Source organism: Patella vulgata, chromosome 4 (assembly GCF_932274485.2).
Source record: "Patella vulgata chromosome 4, xgPatVulg1.2, whole genome shotgun sequence".
Lineage (NCBI taxonomy): Eukaryota > Metazoa > Mollusca > Gastropoda > Patellidae > Patella > Patella vulgata.
In genome coordinates, this window is record NC_065882.2 from 72,704,998 (window position 1) to 72,720,861 (window position 15,864).

The 15,864-nt window shown below is 37.0% G+C and overlaps 2 long non-coding RNA genes across 2 annotated transcripts; one reads left to right on the forward strand and one right to left on the reverse strand.

Annotated features, from left to right (window-relative positions):
- Positions 1-1,039: 1,039 nt before the first annotated feature.
- On the forward strand, positions 1,040-3,413 carry LOC126817510 (uncharacterized). The gene is made up of 3 exons (XR_008787988.1): positions 1,040-1,095; positions 2,586-2,698; positions 3,052-3,413. It is a non-coding gene; the product is annotated as an uncharacterized LOC126817510 (long non-coding RNA).
- Positions 3,414-6,313: 2,900 nt separating this feature from the next.
- On the reverse strand, positions 6,314-8,424 carry LOC130012482 (uncharacterized). Its single transcript, XR_008787911.1, has 3 exons — positions 8,400-8,424; positions 7,435-7,517; positions 6,314-6,877 (listed from the first exon to the last, which is right to left on the reverse strand). It is a non-coding gene; the product is annotated as an uncharacterized LOC130012482 (long non-coding RNA).
- Positions 8,425-15,864: the final 7,440 nt, after the last annotated feature.

Here is a 15,864-nt window from a genome sequence, read left to right on the forward strand (position 1 = left end):
GACAAGTTCTAGACACGATGATTAAATAAACACCCAGGATTAAAGGGATAGGAGTAAAACACCTCGAACGGGGTTTTTTTTTGGTTGGTTCTATTACTTCCTGGTAATAATCACGCTCGTTTACTGTGGTCTGGGTCAGACAAATTGTCACAAACATTCTGACCTTCAGTATTGAAAACATCATTAAACTCTTTGAATATTTCCCCGTTCAGACGCAAATTAGACATGTTGTGGGAAGACTCTGTCCAGTAACGTGTTTAGAAATTCGAAAGATAAAATGTCATTCTCCACACAGAGAACTATCTTCTTTGAGAATATATCTGTCCTGAATGTCAGCCATATTCAAAAATGAGGAACATATTATGTAATGCGCTTTCAATTCGTTTTAAATCTTTAATACACCATGTAGAGACAAAATAAATATTTTCAATTATATTAAATGGAAGCAAAATAAATATTTCTCAAATTTCTCGAAGTATATATTTAGTGTTTTCGACTAAAATCGTCGATTTAGGAATTAAAATGTCGGTTAGCTAGCTTCGTGTCTTTTCTTAAGCGGAGCTAAATGTAAACAGACAGTGTAAGTTTCGTATAGAAAGGTGTTTTTAGCAACGATAAACCGGATGTGTCCTTACATGGGTATATGTTGCAACTGTTATATTACGGTATGATGCCCCAACAAAAGTTCAAAGTGTTGTTTCTATAGGCTGGATTTAATGTTTTTTCCCCAATGCGTCAACAGGCTGGATTTAATGTTTCTTCCCATTGTGTCAACAGGCAGCGCTGAAACCTCCCCATTACGTCAGTAGGCAGCTGTGTACCTACACGGGGTATATGTGACATTTGGCTACGAGCACATTATCTAATTGAAAGATTTGATTATATTTATCAACTTTCCGTCACAATTTCATTAAATGTCTTTTGACTGGAAGCTGAACGTTTTATACAAAGTGATAATTGAAAGTAACGCGAATAGAAATTAATTTTATATACTCATTTGGGCAAACTATTCTTTATTATCAACAATAATAATTGTCACTGATTTTACAGATCTAACATCTGTTCTTCAGTTTTTCTCTTTGAAGACAAAAGACGGTTAGATTTTTTAAAATGTTTGTAATAATTTACTGATTTCAAGATTTAAAAATAATTGTAATAATTTAAATGATAATGTACTAATACATTATTTTATTTCTACAATAAACTAGAACACATACTTATGGGGAAACAACTACTTATCTATTTGGGCAACGTTTCGAAGAGTATTCCACTCAGCATGTGTTATAGTTTATTGTTCTATCCAGTTACTAAATTCCTGCAAGAGATTATTATTCCTACTAGTTTGCTTGCTTAGAAATATCGGATTATGCTTTATATTTTAGCATTTTTGTTATTCGTCAGTACCTTTAAAATACGAAGTTTATAAATGTGTACATATTCTTTGGACGGGGAAAGTATATGGTAGCTGTAAGTCTATGGTAGCTGTAAGCCTATACGTGTATTTAGATCATCGTCGTCTTATAGATGCAGCTTAAAGCGGAAGTCGCCGTTAAACCAGGACTACAAATAACGTGACGATCTAAACCCGAGGCTACCAAAACATGAATGTTGTCGTTAAGCTAGTACGAAGAAACAACTCGTCGCATTAACACGCCCACATTGAAATGTGGTCGTATATTGTTGTCGCCCCCGCCCGTCGGTACTGTGTCCATAATTGTTTGTGGACGCTCTCGTATCCGATTGGCTTTAATTTATACACAGTTTTAAGGCCATGAGATGAAAAAGCATATTGCTTTTCAACGATTTCCGATAAATAGTGTTACAGTTATGGCCTTTGGACTCTTTGAAATATCTTGTGGAAGCTTTATCTAACGTTAATATCCGATTGACTTTAAATTTAGACACAGAGTTTAAGTTCATTTCTGATAGTTACTGCCAGAGTTACGCAATTAATTACTTCGACAATATTGTTGATGCTCTACAGGCCAATGTGATCATTCGATTTACTTTAGGTTAATACACAGAGTTAAAAGTCTTGAGATGATCAAGTATATTGATTTTCAATGATTTCTAAAAATGTATACTAAACGTAGGCATTGGATAGAACTAGAAGCCAAAAATATTCTAATGATTTTCTGATAATTACTTCACGAATTGTTTCTTGATCAGACTTTAGTGTATTATAAATATTTCATTACCGACAAAAGAAAAAATATGTGACACTCTTGTTGACTGCCCGGACGATTTACCCTGAGTAGGCGTATGTTTTGTTGCTGGCAACCTATCTTTTTTTGTCCTGCTGGCCTTAAAGATGGCTTTCGCGTTACAGAATCTTGAACCAGGACGATCTAAATGGACGTTGAATGCCGCCATAAACGTCAGTCATTATCAAATCATATCGCGGCTTCGATCCCTAGTGTGGCTTCTGAACCTTGGCTTTACTCCGTTTACCCTGGTTTCCTCCAACATGAATATATTAAAATAACGCCCTTTGTCTGTGATGTCACCCTCGTTGGAAGCGGGTATTAAATTCGGCAATTTTCTCTACTAACATTAAAGAAATTTTCTAAAACCTTTTGCTATAGGATACAAAAATGGTTAAAATTGGACTAATAATCGTTGTGATGGTCGGATTAGCTACAATATTACCATCCGAAGCATGGTTTTTTCGATATGTCGTTAGTGGAGGTGACAGACAGTAAGTATGAGTGGTGAATCACACTAACATATTTCATTTTATCTACTTCATATTTCGCGAAAGTCGATATCGTAAATAGAGCACATTGATATTAAATATTTTCAAATGTGCTGGATAATTGTACTTGGTGCAAAACACAATATATATATATACTACATATCTTAAAGGGACAATGACATTTTAAATATTGTAAAAGAAATGGCATGAAATGAAATGGATTTAACGCCCGGGAAAAATTTATCTGATAGCACACAGCATGGCGTATTCCGTTTCATTAGCCATGTTGGTGCAAAAACATGGGACGTTAAACCCCATTTCTTTTCTTTCATTCGTCGTTTCTGATTTCTTTTCAGTTGTTTTTGTAAAGTTGTTGATAACGACAACCACTACAACATTCTTCATGATTTTGGACCAGTCGATAAATGTCATGGTTGGTCAAATTGTGCTTGCTACAGAGCCGAGATGACAAATTGCAAATCAACTTGCGGGGACAAACTTGAGATCTGGGCAAGGTACCACTGTCCTCAGCATTTGAAAGGGAAACATCTTATAGGAAAATACAAAGGAAGCACATGTAGGGGACGTGAAGGATATACCACAACACCTAAACTGTGCCAATAGCTTGAACGGAATAAAACCACTCTGTATCCAATAACTGGAACGGGACAAAGCGACACTATGTCCAATTGATTAAATAAATAGACTAGCATTTGAATTGTATTGTTATTTATAACGGACGTTGTGTGACTATGGGTGTGTATGGGCGAGGCGGGGCGAAGCGGAGCAATTCTACGCATCATATATTTGTTACCACATGAAAAATATAGATACATGCAATAAACGTGTATGTGTGAAATTTCACAAAAAATCACTTACGAATGAACAGATGGTGGTAAGGAGTGGAAGGGGGGGAGGGAAACTGTAGTTCTTAGTTTCAACTGAAATGGAGTTTAACGTCCTACTGTTCTAGGCTAATGTGCTGTGAGGCAAATTTTGTCCGGAGAGCAGTGCTACAAACTACTCTTATATCGAATTGCAGAGGTTCTTTTACGTACACACCATTGTGTCCACGGGATCTCGTTTTTATCGTTCCGTTCGAACGACTAGACACTTCCCTTGCCTTGCAAGCCCTCCCCCCCCCCCCCAAGGCCTGCACCATTTACAGGGGGAACCACGTCGGAAAATCCCCGAGACCACCTGGTTAGCAAGCCAGCGTCTTATTTACTTGGACACCACGATTCCTGGTTCTTAGTTTCAGTAGCTTTTATATAAGTGAATATACACAGAGCACAATTCTGTTGAGTACAGTTACTGTTTATTACTGAGTGACGTTTCAACCCGGATTCTCTAGTCTTTATCAACAAGACACAATTATATTTATGCTTGTAAAAAAACAGTAATAGTGTTTCATAGAATTGTGTCTTGTGTACATGTTTGTTGAGGGGCGGATCCCGTGTGCTTTATCGTTTATCGTCAGATTTGGGACATGATGGGCACTCAAAGCACGAGATAATGATATAGACATTATGTGATATCACAATTAATGCTTTGCATCCATGAAATTGAATCACAGTATCATTGTATTAATTCATAATAAAAATTGACGTCAAACGAGGTGTTGAATTTCTCTGTTTAAAAAGCTCAATGTGTATGTATATACGCCAAAATGACGATAGAGACCATGCGGGAGGGGGGTGGGGAGATACATTGTCTCCGGAACATGACACCTCCCCCCCCCCTGCAAAAAATCCAGGATCCGCCCCTGATTGTTGTGAAATGCGAGCATATAATGAATGGAATTGATCAGATTTACCTTCAGTTGGTGGAATATTATTCGTAACCTCCAAAAAATACCAGTTTTTACGTACAGTTAACATATTTTTAGCCAAAATAACCGTAAACAAGAATTGTTGGTTTGTTTTGGCTAACGTGATTTAAGGGAGACGGACAGCCAAATAAGGTATTCGTGTATTCGGCATAGGCCGTAATTTCGATCACATAGTTTACGTAACAAAGACCTTTTGTCTTAACATGTAATATAGGGACGATCTCTGTCTAATAATCAGGCTCTATACTATACGGGCTGGAACTAAAAGTAGGAACAACAGGTAAGGCTCTAATAAGTTTATGGCTAGGAAACATTCGTTCGTTTCTAGAGTTTTACGTCCACTTCCACCATGGATGATATCGTAGACAAGAACTAGTAGACAAGTTTCTTGGGTTTATGTATCCCACGTTGTCAAGTTAAAACTATAAAAACTTGTTACCAACTCATAAACATCCTTCCCGGGTTGCTAACTACTACATGTATACATAAGTGCATCTCGCAGGAGAAACCATAACCTTTCAGTTTCAATTTCGAAAAGGTTGATATTCCAAACGTTAAAGAGCATAAAGCCCTAAATGAATATGAACCACAGTCTTCGACATTACAAATGCAAATTGTTGGTCCATTCCAATCAATATAGATGCTGTTATCGTACCCTGAAAATGTGGACTTCTGATATCCAATATTTAAGGCCAATGTCGGATAAGACACATAGGGACATAGTGGCGCATTTCAATAAATGGGGGCGGATGGGGACTGTCCCACCCCTTCCCAAAATAGGTTAAGTTCGTATTGCAATTATAAACAAATTTAGGAATGATGTGTTCAAGTTGCGATTTAACATGCTAATGGGTGTCCACTCCGACTGAGACGCAGTGTTGCTGGGAGCTTTTAATAAAGCCTCCACTGGAACCATTCATCTTTAACAGTGTTCACATCTTCTACATCGTTTCAATAAATGTCCACTATTTATTAGGGGCGAAACGTGCTCGATTGGTTAGCGCATACTCTATTACGTACCGATTACATAATTTTCTAAAAGTTTCAGTGCAAAATTGCAAATGCCTAATTTAAAAGGAAGACTGTCAACGGAACTTATTGAGAACCGGGTGGTTGGGTGACCGAATGGTTAACGCGTGCGCGTTCCATCATTCCATCATAAGGCCTGTCACTGATTCAAGTGGCGTGGTTTCGAACCCAACTCCAAACTAGACATCAACCCACCTCGGCACACACTTATATTAGGCTGGTATTGGGTAGGACAAGACACAATTGCAAGATATAGCGGTGACGAATTTATTCCACAAAATGGTTCAAATGTTGAGACACAGATGGATACAGTATCGCCTGTTAGTCAGATATGCAGTGAACCATTTGACAATGAACAGCTCACCGTCATTCCGAAAATGACGGAACGAAAACGGGTAGTGGAGGCCGACAATAAGATCCCTGACCTACGTTCAACAATGAGTTGAGATACCAATTTCAATGGCAGAGAATTTAGGACAGAGTAAACCACAGGAAACCACATAATCACTAAAATATGTACAAAAAATGGATTCAGCTACCTCGAAAACCGTGGTCGCCATATCTATTGCAGCAGCTGTCCGTACTTATGCTATCCTATCTTGCCGGGACTAAAGCGGTCTCATGTAAATGTAATAGGACCGTTTCCATATAACCGGCGAAAACGTGCGCCGAAACGCCACAAAAAAGCGTACATGAAAAACGGACTTTACTGTCTTACTGTAAGTAAGTAGTAAGTCATAGTGAAATTATTAAACACGTTTAATGTATTATTCATTTTATTTATGGCGGGTGTGGCGCCAGGCAGGTTAAGCTTACTCTTCCGGACACCTGTTACCACTGTTTGTCGTGTATTTTGTACACGAGGAGCAGTCCATTTGCTGATTACATTATTTAGCATGAATACATTATTTTGCCTATAACGTTTTTTAGGACTTCGAATTCTGTCTTATGGTTTGGATTGTTCGTACTTGGTTTTATTTTATTCATTTTATTTGTTCAACTTAAATCGAAATAACAAGGCCTCGTGTTATGAGACATCAGTTAAATACAACCAAGCATACCATCAGGAACAGCCTAACAATCGTAGTGATTATGCCCATCTCCATTGTTACATGTGCTGGCCCTATATTTAGACATCGCTTTCGTTTGATGAAGGCGTTGTTCACAATAAACTTTTACTTTTTCGTCACATTTACCACCACAGTCGATCATGGCGCGTCTTCTACAACCACATGTAGGGACGCCATGGCAGGAATCTATCGGGTTCGGAAATGAATAAAGAATGCGACCATTTGTCACTTCCTCTACTTCGCAAAAAACAACTGAAATAAAAGATTTTGTATTTATTGTTGCCATGTTCTTCTAAACAAAACAAGATTTTAAATAAATGCATTATTTACATAACTTCCTGTACACTAATTACAGGGATTAAGCTGACAAAATGGTTGCTTTATATTAAGATAGGGGGGACATGGTGGCAAAGCGAGCAAGACGCTGGCTTAATATAAACCGCGAGGTTCGATCTCGGTGTTCGTCGAGAAAGTTTCCCGGGATTACCCAGCGTGGTTTACCTTTATCAGTGTTACAGGAAGGGGGTCCTGGCAAGGACAGTGTGTAGTCCTTCGGGTGCACGCAAAAGAACCCTTGAGGGTTGGAACTTTGACATTTTTTTCTAATATCCCACTGTACCCGTCTTCGTTTATACAGCCAATGCAGAAAAGTAGGACGTTAAACCCCATTTCTTTTCATATATTAAAGCAAGTTGTTTTGTGGTACTTCCCCTCTTTGAGTAGTGCGTCTATCTTCTGCTGTCAAAATACGCGTTATTTTCCTTGTGACGAAAATAATTAATTATTATAAATAAACTATTTAGGCTTACTTTCTGGTATCTCCTTGAACAAGTCAACCATCAGAAATGTATATCAAAGCCAGGAATGACAAACACAAAACTGCTGTTTTCATCTAGGTTCAATATTAAACATTGTATGTTATGATTTTAACTGAAAATAACTGCACGAACAGGTTTGGATTTGTAAATAACCCACAGGTCCAGCTATATGGTTTTTACAGCGAGCAACTTCGCTTTCCACATAAAGGAAGCGGATGTTTTACCCCACGTGTTTTGTTCTCTCCGCATTGATGATAACTGTTACGTACTCAACTGTGGTAAGTTAAACGAACAGACAAGAACAGAATAATCGATTTATCGGTCTTAAAATATTACCCAACAAGGTTCCAAATATATACAACCTCTTCTAATATATACAAAAAAAGTTGATACATTCCATATCAATTCCAGGAAAAGTTTGGCAAAAGAAAGGGAGGTAATTATAGAGGTCAAACAACAATTTGCGTCTAAACTCACAAAATACCTAAAAATAAATCCTGTCAAAAATGGAATAGTAAATTGTATATTAAAATAATACATTTTAATAATATTCTTTAATACAATATTGTACATAGCACATAAGTAGGTCAAACAATAGATATGATACATAACACAACAAACAATCAGCTGATTTTATTATGACAGAGGGAGAAAATGACCAATCTCGTGTCTTTTGCCTGGGTCCTCCGCTATACACAGGGGAAATACTGAACCATACGTTAGACCCGAAATGGCCTAGTTTACGTGGACGTTAAACTCTCTCTCTCTCTCTCTTTTGATACTTTTGGACGTGAAAGTTCCATACCAATAAGTTCAGCAGTTACCGAGGAACTGATCATGGTGGATTTAATAAATGTTTAAAAAAGCAATATTATAAAACAACACGATTACGATATGGTTCACATCGGGGCGGCTAAAACCCTAATACTTTACATATAAATACATTTAATACTTACCAAAGCTTGAGAGTAAACAAAGACTTCACTGAATCAAAAATATAAAATTTAGCGACCAATATATACACCCATCGCGTTATTTTTTGTAAGTAATTTTCACTGATGTGTGAAAGATCCTAAAGCACCCAATTAGGTAATTAAGTGGTTTTAGTGTGATTTTGCTTTTTTTTTCGTTGGGAACATAGCAACAATTTCATTAATTTTTCATAATAATTTTTACTTATGTGTAAAAGATCCTAAGGCACCTAATTATCAACTTAATAGGTTTTAGCGTGATTTTGCTTTTTGTCTTTTTAACAGATGTTCAAGCGTTTGATCACGATTTGTCTTATCGGTTTTGATTTGGGTGTAGTGTGGTCCTCCTGCACTTACTAATTATAGAGATCAAATTAGGATCCTTATCAAAATTGTTTAACATCCAAGTTTTTCTTTCGGATAAGCTGCTATGGCTATAGTGTCTCCAACCATAGCTACTATACACCTTTAAAATTATATATGCTAAAGTTCTTCTCAGTTTGAAGTTTTGAAAAATTAAAAGCAGATATGAAATACTTTTTATTTTCATATCATTGTTCATCTTAAACAGTGGCAAAGATATAACGTCATAATAATGTCGATATTGTTACATAGCGAAAAAGAAGTATTAAATTAATAACAAATAAACTGAAATAATAATTGATATGACAATATCAGATCCTTGAGGCACTCCAAATTTCAGCTGCGATTCAGTGGAAGATTCCTGGTTCGCAATAACTCGTTGTGTCTTATTGCTGATATAAGATTGGATTATTTTCAAAGCGGCATCAGTGATTCCAAAGTCTTTTTCCAATCGATTAATATGAATCTGATGATCTACCGTATCAAAAGCAGCAGATAGGTCTAATAGGGTCAGAAGAATGCAGTTTTGATCATCCAACATCATTGTGGACTCTCACTAACGCTTTTTCGGTGCTGTGATACTTCCTATATGCACTTCGGAAGGCCCCTGAAAGATTATTTTCTCTAACATGAGATGTGGTCTGTTTAGAGATGACACGTTCCAGAAATTTGGATATGAAACTCAAGTTTGATACAGGCCCTTAGTATTTCTCGAATCAGTGATTTCTTTTTGATGGGTAGAAATATTATGGAAGACTTAAAGGTGTCTGGAAAAATATTTTCACTGATTGAAGAATTTATTATATTTGTGATAACACAAATTAATAATGGAAGACAGTCTTTCAAAACCTGAGTAGGAATTGGATCAAGTGAGGATGATTTCCATGAATATGAAGAGATAAGTTTTGACAATTCAGGTTCACTGACCGTGCTAAATGAACTGAGTGGGGGTGGTAGAACTGTCAGATTTGTATCGCAAGATATCCAATCTCCTGAATTCAGTACAAGATTGACTCTAATGGTTGATATTTTTTAAGAAGATACGAGGAAAACATATCGGCGATTTGTTGATCAGACAGTTGTAATCTGATAATATATTGGAGATACGAAAAAGGTCTTTGAATGTTGTTGTCACTATTGTCAATTCTATCAGAGTAATAAGATTTCTTAGCACCAACAACGCATCTATTTAAACTGAGCTTCTCGACCTGATATAGTTCTCGATGAATCTGGAGCTTGGAATTTCTCCATGTTCGCTCAGCTATATTTCTACATCTCTTCGCTTGTAGTGTTTCGTCGTTGAATTGTGTTGCTTTGATTATCAAGATTTACTATGTTGTGTAACTGGGTATTATCTAGTTCAGACAAATACTGATTTGAGTTCAAATGTTTTAGATTTCGTGTTTGACGCGTCTGGACGGGAAAATCAGTAGGTTGGATCTTTAAGTTAATAAAAATTGGGAATTGATCAGATAAGATAGACCCCTGTACAGTTAGATTACCAACGAAATTTTCGCAGAGTCTTGATATTACAAGAACGAGGGTTTGACCACGGACGTGGGTTTTGCTTTGAACATGTTGCGTGCAAAAGAAATGTAAGACATTTATGTTTTAAAGATGATGGATCATTGGTGTTATCGTAATGGAAGTTGAAATCACCCACAACAAGTAGGTCACAATAGCTGAAGGAAACATCGTCCAGGAATGACCAAATTCATTGAAGAATAAATCTACAGATTTTCCAGATGGACGGCATATAATTATTATCCGTAGGGTTTTCTGTTATAGAGCTACAAAAGAGTCCAAACATTAAAGCAATTGAGTTTACTTGGTTTTGATTTGGTAGTTGATTTAAGTGCAACTCTGCCACCCCGTGTTTTCCGAGCTACGCTATGTATGGAATATCCGGTGGGTATCAGTTCAGCTTATGAAGATTGATCATTAGTTTCAGTGAGCCAAGTTTCAGAAAGTGCAAATACATTTAGATCGAGTATATTAGTTTCTATAAATTCATTTAAATCCGATGTCTTATTCCGCACTGGTCTACAGTTCAGATGGCAGAAACGTGTCGTAGTTGTGGTTTTACATGATTATTTAGGACTTTTCTGTAATTCAATATGAATGAGGGTTTTGGAATTGGGTTCATTGCATGGTTTTTGTTTTTTTTAGATGAGTGTTAAATCTTGAAGTGATTAAGGTGGGTATGTGATATTTAGGTTTTCTTCTGGTTGGTTTTATTTCAATACAACACGTGCTATCCCTTTAATTTTATGATAAAATGTACTGCTTTCACATTTGGTCATATTTTTTCTCGGTCAGATATATTCAAAAAATATAAAATCTTATCATGACTTAGTACGATAACGTGTACTCCATTGCTTGTGTACGGAAAAACATTTTAAAGGACAGTCAGGAAAAAAGTAAGGGCAGCTGGTGCTTTTGGGGGCAGGGGGTCATTTGCACTCATCGTTCCGGCGCCCCTGTATCTAGACGTCTATGACGTGATGTCATTTTTCTGTGTACACGTGGTCGTGGTATATTCTTATTATTCATTACTGCCACGTGTAATTTTAATTATACACATCAATATGTTACTTAGCTACCAGCTAAATAGTTAAACATTTGATTAAATTTAGAGTTATTTCTTTTAGTAACAGTTTTATTTGACTCAAAGCAGAATTTTCAATAGAAGGTGATAATGCAACTTTATATGAATAGAAAATAATTATGTATACTCATTCGGCAAAATATACTGAGCGCCATGGAAAACGCATCACTTTTTTTTTCCAAATATTTTATTACTAGGTGGTTTTGTATGTATAATATTATGCAATACTATGAACTATTGTTTCACACAATGCTCCCAAACGCAAAAAATATCGGCCTGTGTGCACACAAAAAAATTGCACGAGATGCACATGAAAAACCCAATATTCACGTGCAGCATTGTGTGTGAGCCCTTTAAAAGCATGTTTTCAACTTAATGTGCAGTACATGAACTGTGAAACGTCAATCTGTCGTAATTTGTTGTTGGTCGTGTGAAGGAATCGAGCTAGAGATGCTGAGACTTACTGAAAATCAACGGAATGAAGCCGTGGGAATGTCCAGGGCTGGCATGTCTACACGTGCTATTGCCAGACACTTCAATTGTCATCAGTCCACTATCGTAAGGTTGGTGGAACGTGTTCGAGTTACTGGATCAACACGTGACCGTCAACGTCCTGGTCCACAACACGTTACAACCCAGGCTCAAGATCGCTACATCCGGGTCACTCATCTGCGTGACAGATTCCGCCCAGCGACTCGCCAGGTGCAGCAGTCGTCGGAAGACAAGGACCAGTAAGTGCCAACACCGTAAGACGTCGTCTAAGAGAAGTAGGACTCCGTGCACGACGACCTTATGTTGGAGCTATCCTCAGGGATCATCGCCGTCAGCGGCGTTTGATATGGGCTCAAGGACACCAGACATGGAGAAGAGTAGACTGACAAAGCGTGCTCTTCAGTGATGAGAGTCGCTTTAATCTTTATCACGCTGATGGCCGTCAACGTGTGTGGAGACGTCTTGGGGAACGTCTTGCAGATTGCTGCGTCTTCGAAACGAATCGATGGGGTGGGGGGAGTGTAATGGTGTGGGGAGGCTTCACATTTCATCACCGGACCGCCCTACACATTTGCAGGGGTCGCGTTAATGCTGTAGCCTACCGTGATGATGGCCCGTTGAGGACACACGCGCTACTGACATCTGTGTCGTACTTTAGGTTTGACCCCGCTGACTTTGTACCCTTGATTACAGATTAAACATCCATAAGTGTACAAATGTGCTGTTTCGAATCCCCGGTTGTACGTGACAAGGAGTAGGGTCGCCTGTCCAACCTCGTGGGTTTTCTCCGGGTCCTCCGGTTTCCTCCCACTGCTAAAGACCCCTACGCGCAAGCGAATTATTGAAATAAAATTAAAACCATATGTTAGTCCCGAAATGACCTAGTTTGTGTCGAGTGGACGTTAAACCCCATTTCTCTCTCTCTCTCTCTCTCACAAATGTGCTGTTATTGATGTGTTCCCATTTGCATATTGTTCACAATAAGAAGCAAAATAAATAAGATATGTTTACAGGATCATTTTTTTATACGAAAAACTAAGTGATGCGTTTTCCATGGCGTTCAGTATATATTCTTCATTATAAAAATGTAATTAAATTGTCACTCTGTATAATTCGTTCTTGATGTAAGAACCAGTGAATTTCCATCTTAGAAACAAGGGAGTAAGATTTAGAATGATCAGTTCGAATTGCCTTCGTAATAAAAAACATTTTTTATGCTTAAAAGAGGGATAGGATGAAATTCGAATATGGTAGGCTCGGGAGTCCCTGAAAAAGTTGATATACTCACGTAATTTGGAGGCATTTTTTAGTATTGAATTTACGTCATTTTTGAATGGGCAGGCAAACTCGTCTCTGGAGGTGTGGTGCTCAGGATGTCAAGTGGATCAATATCTAAGAACAATTTTGAGGTGACAATTTTGATGCGATTTTGATGAAACTTGAAATACATGTTTATATCACAAAGATCTCGGTTCCTGTCGATATTCGCACATATCGGACCGTAACTTCCTAAATTAAGGCCCCTGATTGTACGAAAAATCGCGTTTATTCTTGTGATCCCTCTATAGGTCAGAATTATTATCCGATTATTAAAAAAAGCGTTCAAATATACCACCGTTGCACCGTAATGTCAGGCGAGTTCGATATTCTTGAAAATCGGACCAAAACTGACGGACAAAATTTTAATGGCCGCCCCTTGTACGAAAATAGTATTAAAAAAAATATGGTATATCAAGGTTGTTGACCCTCTTAGAGGTCACAATTTTGATCCGATTTCGATGAAACTTGAAATACATGTTTATATCATAACGATCGTGGTTCCTGAATTATGGCCCTTGATTGTACGAAAAATCACGCTTTTTTTACCTTGTGGACCCTTATAGAGGCCACAATTTTTATCCCATTTTGATGAAACTTTAAATTTATATCCCAAAGATGTTGGTTCCTGTACATAATCGCGAATATTCGAACGTAACTTCTTGGATTATGGCCCCTGATTGTTAGAAAAATCGCATTTTTTACCTATGGACCCGCTAGTAATCACAATTTGTATTCAATTTTAGAAACCGTCTAAATATATCACCGTTATACATCAATGAAGGCTGAGTTCAAATATGCCAGACAAAATGGACGCTCCTTGTACGCAAATGGTGTAAAAATATGTAATACGGAGTTTGTGGACACTCTATAAGTCAAATTAGGATGAAACTTGAAATGTATGATTATAATCCAAAGATCTTGGATCCTTTCGATATTTGCGCACATCGGACAGTAACTTCCTGGATTATGGCACCTGATTGTACGAAAATTCATGTTTTAGATTGTGGACCAACTAGAGGTCACAACTTTTATCCGATTAAAAAATCGTTTAAATGTATCACCGTTACGTCCTAATGACGGTTGAGGTTGAATTTCGTAAAAATCGGACAGAAGCCACAATTTTGATCTGATTTTGATGAAACTTAAAATATATGTTTATGTCTCAAAGATCTCGGTTCCTTTCGCTATTTGTCCATGTCAGACAGTAAGTTCCTAGCTATGACCCCTGGTTGTACGAAAAATAGTGGGGATTGTTTTAGCTTGTGGATTCTGTAGATGTCACAATTTGTACGCAAATTGTGTAAAAGTATGTAACACGAAGGTTGTGGGCTCTCTAGAGGTCACAATTTTAATTCTATTTTGATGAAACTTAAAAATATATCTTTATATCTATCTTTATATCCGAAAGATTGCAGTCTCTTGCGATATTCGCGCATTTCAGACCATAACTTTCTGGATTATGGCCCCTGATTGTACGAAAAATCGTTTTTGTTTTTGGCTTGTTCTCTATCCATCTCTTGCAAAATGTGGGTGTATCTTGCCTGGCAATCTCTGGTTAATTTTGTAAATTATTTTTTTTTTTTTGTAAATCATTTTTTAATTTTGTAAATTAATTGTTAATTTTGTAAATTAATTGTTAATTTTGTAAATTAATTGTTAATTTTGTAAATTAATTGTTAATTTTGTAAATCAATTTTTATTTGTAATTTTGTACTTATAATTTTATATTTCGATTTCCATTTTGTAAAATAATTTATAATTTTGTTTTTTGAAAAATATTTCTATTTTTCTAGAGCATTATTGGGCAAACCTCGGCTGATTCTGTGATCTGTCATTTAAGCACCTTTAAAGTTTCAAATCGTTTTTCAACCGAAACCCCACTCTATGCAAACCTGAATTAAACCACTTAATGGGGTTGTTGCAGCTGCATTCACAAATAAGAATCGATACCCGAAAAATGTTTTAATCCATAATCAATTTAGTACAAATTCGTGGTATTCAATTAAAATAAAAGTAAAATTAGTGTTGTATTAAATTTCGGGCATTTTATTTTACCAACTTGTTTTCACTTTGCCCCTTCAAAGCTCTCCCGGCTCGTACGCCTCTTATGCAGATCACACATGCGTTGTAGCTGCAATTCCCCTTTTCACTCGATTGTCACTATTTTTAGGATTGGGAGATCACTATTTTTAGGATTGGGAGAATTCAATTCCGAAACGTTTAATCGAGTATCCCCTAATCAATGTATTGACACTGCACGGGGGCGTTAGTCCGAGTGTTGTTTCAATATATTACGCAATGTCTTGCTTAAAATACAGAAACCACCCCGCACGTACATTTCTATGAAATCGTAACTGGAGTCATAATATTTCTACTAGTATAAATAATGTACGATTTTAAAACACGTTACCAGTACCATTTTTTTAAATAATGGGATGCCAACATCAAAGGGTGTCGTCACATACTTTATATTTAGATTACGGGGCGTGTATACAGTATCATTTGGACTCACAAACAAATTTATCTGTAAGAAGAAAGGAGAGACCCCAAATAGATGATGAAACTATCCGTTTCCGACAAGTTCTAGACACGATGATTAAATAAACACCCAAGATTAAAGGGATAGGAGTAAAACACCTCGAACGGGTTACTGTGGTCTGGGTCAGA